Raw genomic sequence first — 6,321 nt, 5'->3', positions numbered from 1 at the left:
AATCTGACAGGATAAAATTAATTATCAGGACAAGATCTATCTGCCCTGAAATTTTCAGACAAATCGGACAACCTGTTGTTGGTTTGCTGCCCCCGAATTAGTAATTTTAAGGAAATTTTGCAGATTTTGGTTATTATCTTGAATATTATTATAGATAGAGATAAACTTTTTTGTAAATTTTTAGGAAATATTTTCCACTGTAATTACTGGGCCAAGTTTATTATAGATAGAGATAATTGTAGCAACAAGAATATTCAGTATAGAAAGATCTACAAACACATCACCATCACCAAAACTCAATTTTGTCATGAATTTATCTGTGTTTATTGTTAATATGCACATACCAAGGTGAGCGACACAGGCTCTTGAGAGCCTCTAGTTAAAAATCCAGGGAAACAAGAGGATGGATGAAAACAAAAGCCATCTGAAATGTTTCCCAGAAATTTTCTAAATTAATACTGGAACTTTGTTATGTAAAGATACCAGGTTGTCAAAATAAGACCCTTGGAGACTTTATTATTATTATTATTTTTAATCCAATAATTAAAGTTGACTGTAACTTCAAAAAAAAAAAATCCAAGTCAAAACATTTTGAAAAACAGTAGGCAGTAGATTAGACTGACCCTGAAAGCAATATTAACTTATGATTTATATCAACATGGCAACATCACCAGTATTGCACATACTGACTTATCTATATTAGGACTGAATTGCTCATAATTTTATGATAAAATATACATTCTTTTTTAGACACATTTTAATTCAACTTGATATGGAAAATTAGAAATTATACCATCGCTAAATTTGTTTTTGAAACATAATCAGGTTTTTGGAAAACTTCCTTATTTTTTGTTTGTTACTGACATTTATATGATTATTTTGTATTTCCATTACTATTGAATTTTAATTTCCAACCAATATACTGTAAATTCAGAAAATTTGCATGCTTTTATTATTGGGATTTTGTCATTTCAGATTAAAATGTGATTTTAAATTTTTCGATTTCAGAAAAATCCAGTTTGATTCATATAAATAATTTCAAAATGCGAAGTTTAATTATTGTGATTATAACCCTGTTACATTTTTCCAATAATAAAAATATCGCAATAAATTCTGAATTAACATTAGTTTAATTACAGGGGAAAAAAACACTTTTCCTCAATACTTAATGGATCTCTTATTAATTGTCAAAAGTTTTAGTTACAGATGTACATGTACACATGTTTATTTTTGTTTATACTTTTGTTTGTAAGGGTTTATGTGTGTACATTTGTTACAAAGTTGTTATGAGTTTTTACTTGTTATGTATGAATAAAATAAACATAAAATTTTATATTTCCTGTGTATTATTAGCTGACCTTTTCAAAGGAAATGTGAGCTTTTTACATCACTTGGCATCTGTTGACAACCAATTCCAACAAAACTTGAGCTGACTAATCCTTAGGGTATCTTGAATAAATTTTGTGTTTTATTTTGTGTTTTGTCGAAAAATATGGCCACCATGGCTAGAAATAGAACATAAGGGTAAAAGGCAGTTTTGAGTTTGTATCTCAAAAACTAAAGCATTAAGCGCAAATTTGACATTTGGTCAAGTTCTATCAGTCCTGAAAATGACATATCAATCCAACAAGTTTTTTGGTTATTATCTTGAATATTATTATAAATAAAGATAAATTATAAACTGCAAAAATGTTCAGCAAAGTAAGAACTACTAATAATTTTATATGACCCAAATTGTCTATTGACCCCGGGTCCCCCTAAGGAGATATTGCCCTTTAAAGACAATTTGTTTATCATGTTTCTCCTCTGAAACTACTGAACCGAATTGAACCAACTTAAGCTAAATGATTGGTTATCTAGAACAAAGTTTGTGTTTTATATTCTGTTTCCTCAGAAAACATGGCCACCATAGCTAAAAATAGAACATAGGATAAAATGAAGGTTTGACTTATATTTAAAAAAAAACATAAGAGCAAAACAGACATGAAGTTGGTATTCATTAGGTCAAATTCCCTGAAATTATCAGCCAAATCAGGTATCTGACTCACACCACATCTTTCTATATCTATTGGGTTATTGCCCCTGAATTTATGATTTAAGGAAATTTTAGTTTTTGGTTATTATCTTGAATATTCTTATAGATAAGGATAAACTGTAAACAGCAAAAATGTTCAGCAAAGTAAGATCTACAAATAATTTTATACCACTAAAATTGTCAATTGACCCCTTAATTTGAGTTATTGCCCTTCAAATCCATAGAACAAGAAGATATGGTATGAGTGGCAATATGACAACTCTCCTTCCAAGTCATAATTTGTAAAAGAAAAACCATTATAGGTCAAAGTACGGTCTTTAACACAGAGCTCACTCTGAACAGCAAGCTATTAAGAGTCCCAAAAATGACTAGTGAAAAAACATTCAAACAGGAAAACCAACCATCTAATCTATGTGTAATAAACGAGAAACACTTATGAACCACATCAACAAACGACAACCACTGAACATCAGGTTCCTGACTTGAGTATCAAGTTCATACCTTGTTTTGCTTACTTGAAACAAGAGTGCACACGTTGAACTGTCTCGCCTTCTTCACTATTCATTGATATTATGTTGATAGTCCTTAATATAAAGCTTTATTACAACTGTCAGATAAACTTAACATTAACCAAGAAAAGTAAACATTGACCAATGAACCATGAAAATGAGATCAAGGTCAGATGAACCATGTCAGGCAGACATGTACAACTAACAATTCTTCCATACAACAAATATAGTTGACCTATTGCTTATAGTTTAAGAAAAACTGACCAAAACACAAAAACTTAACACTGAACAATGAAACGTGAAAATGAGGTCAAGGTCAAATAAAACCTGCACTGCTGCCGTATAGATAATAAAATATTTCCATACACCAAATATAGTTTTAGAAAAAAAAGACCAAAACTCAAAAACTTAACTTTGATCACTGAACGATGAAAATCAACGTCAGATGAAACCTGCCAGCTAGACATGTACACATTACAATCATTCCATACACCAAATATAGTAGACCTATTGCATATATTATAAGAAAAACAGACCAAAACACAAAAACTTAACCATAACTACTGAATCATGAAAATGAGGTCAAGGTCACCTGCCAGTTGGATATGTACATCTTACAGTGCTTCCATACACCGAATATACAAGACTTATTAATTATTGTATCTGAGACATGGAGTTGACCACTAAAACTAAACCTTGGTCACTGATCAATGAATGAGGTCGAGGTCAAGTGAAAACTGTTTGACGGGCATGAGGACCTTGCGAGAGATGCACCTACAAAATATAGTAATCCTATTACTTATAATAAGAAAGAATTTAACATTACAAAAAATCTTTTTTTTTCAAGTAGTCACTGAACCATGAAAGTAAGGTCAAGGACATTTGACATGTGACTGACAGAAACTTCGTACCATGAGGCATCTATATACAAAGTATGAAGCATCCAGGTCTTCCACCTTCTAAAATATAAAGCTTTTAAAGAAGTTAGCTAACGCCGCCGCCGGATCACTATCCCTAAGTCGAGCTTTCTGCGACAAAAGTCGCAGGCTCGACAAAAATCTTCTCCTTTGAAACTGCTGAATCAACTTCAGCCAAACTTGGTTTGAATGAGTTTCAGAGTGTCTAATATAAATTGTGTATATTATTTCCTTGTACGTCAAGTAACAAAGCCTCTATGGCTAAAATGGATCATAGGGATAAATTGCATTTTTTATTTTGCGTTTGAAGAAAATATGACAGATGCAAAGAACATTTAAATGGCATTTTCAAACCACTCATTAATATATAGTGCAAAGCAAAAATAATTGATGAAAGATTTAGGCAAAAAAAAAAAAAAAAACACAGGTGAGCGATTCCGGCTCTTGCGATCTTCTTGTTCATAAACTCCCAATTCTTTATACTTAGAATGGTTCGTCAACAGAACTAACAAAAACAAATCAGAATGTTAAACGGCAACAAAATGCCTTGGTGAAAGCATTCTCTCTTGAATACGGATAGTTTTCAATTATATAATAGGATTCATTGCTGTGTTATACCAAAGACCGTTAAATAGATCTGATATGGAGGAGTTGAAGCATTTCAGCTAAAAGCAGAATAATTTCAACGAAGTGGGTAAAAATATAACTTCACCCTGATACTTTGGAGCTAACGCATTAAAACATTTGCCCCAACAATTTAGAAGATAAAATAAATCAATGATTTCCACAGTACACATTAAATACTTCATAAAGCATAGAATCTACCTCAGTCAAGCAGGAAAACAAACGGTGTAATCGGCTATACAAATCACGAGAAACTTATGAACCACACCAACAAACGAAACCACTGAACAACAGGGTCCTGACTCAGGACAGGTGCATAACAATGCATCGGACCTAACAGGCGCCAACCATTACCACAACTTGGAACAGTAATGTAACATTACAACATTAAAATACACACTATAAAATGTCAATTGAAATAGCGTAACTCGATCAAAAAGACTGTATATCAATGTACTGAATATGTCCGTAATGGGTCCACTATTGGAAATAAAATATACCTATCTATTTATCTATATACGAAAACAAGTAATAATACACTGAAAGAATAATTTGCCGGTTTGAATTAAGATACTATTTCAATTAGAGCCGACAAATAGCCACTGCCTTAACAAGAGTGCACACGCTGAAATGTCTCGCCTTCTTTACTAATCATTGATATTATGTTGATATTCCTTAAAATAAAGCTTTATTACAAAAATTGAAAACAACTCGTTTTAAATTAATAATTTCAATGAGGCCGAAGCGCTTTTCTGGATTTACTCTTCATCAGGAACGCCCAATGCCAAACATTTGAAATCCGAGGATGTATAAGTACTGAAACCGTTGAAGAGCTATATGACAAAAATACTTAAAATTGATAGCCAAATTCATCTAAAGTCAACTTTGCCTGAGGGAGTTGAAACCTTAGTTTCTTAATAATTTCAAAATTTATAAACGGACAATTTTAGAAAAAAATGTTGAATCATGTCAGTACTGAAGTTCTGACTTCTGAGTTGATGATACCCTCGGGGATTTATAGTCTACCAGCAGAGTGATGTAAAAAAAAAAAAAAAAAAAAAAAAAATGAAAACAACACGTTTAATAATTCACTGTCACATAAACTTAACATTAACCAATGAACCATGCAAATGCGGTCAAGGTCAGATGAACCATGTCAGGCAGGCATGCACATTTAACAATTCTTCCATACAACAAATTATTTGACCTATTGCTTATAGTTTGAGAAAACAGACCAAAACACAAAACCGGCTTAACACTGAGCAATGAACCGTGAAAATGAGGTCAAGGTCAATTAAACCTGCGCGACTGACATAGATCATAAAATATTTCCATACATCAACTATAGTTGACCTATTGCATATAGTATTAGAAAAAAAAACTTAACTTTGACTATTGAACCATGAAAATGAGGTCAAAGTCAGATAACACCTGCAAGCTAGACATGTACACCTTACAATAATTCCATACACCAAATATAGTAGAGCTATTGCATACAGTATAAGAAATACAGACGAAACACAAAAACTTAACTATAACCACTGAATCATGAAAATGAGGTCAAGGTCAGATGACACCTGGCAGTTGGACATGTACACCTTACAGTGCTTCCATACACCGAATATACTAGACCTATTGCTTATAGTATCTGAGATATAGACTTGACCAACAAATCTTAACCGTGTTCACTAATCCATGAATGAGGTCGAGGTCAAGTGAAAACTGTCTGACGGGCATGAGGACCTTGCAAGGTATGCACCTACCAAATATAGTAATCCTATTACTTATAATAAGAGAGAATTTAACAAAAAAAAATTTTTTCAAGTAGTCACTGAACAATGAAAATAAGGTCATGAACATTTGACATGTGACTGACGGAAACTTCGTAAGATGAGGCATCTATATACAAAGTATGAAGCATCCAGGTCTTCCACCTTCTAAAAGATAAAGCTTTTGAGAAGTGTGCTATCACCGCCGTAGCCACCGCCGTCAGATCATTATCCCTTTGTCGAGCATGCTTTGACAAAAGTCACAGGCTCGACAATAAAATTAAATATAATATACAATGTTTTATTCGGATTTTAAACGATACTATATGTAAGTGACGGAATGAAATTGCTTATTGTTTGAGGTTGAGTTATCCAAAGGTTTTCGTTAGTATGTTTTGTTCACATCATAGTGCCTCTGATTTTCGCGCAATTTTCGACGTCATAATATTGCACAACGAACGAAAAAC

Source organism: Mytilus edulis, chromosome 2 (genome assembly GCF_963676685.1).
Source record: "Mytilus edulis chromosome 2, xbMytEdul2.2, whole genome shotgun sequence".
Classification (NCBI taxonomy): Eukaryota; Metazoa; Mollusca; class Bivalvia; order Mytilida; family Mytilidae; genus Mytilus; species Mytilus edulis.
The sequence above is the reverse complement of the archived record's forward strand: the minus strand, read 5'-3'. Positions refer to the sequence as shown.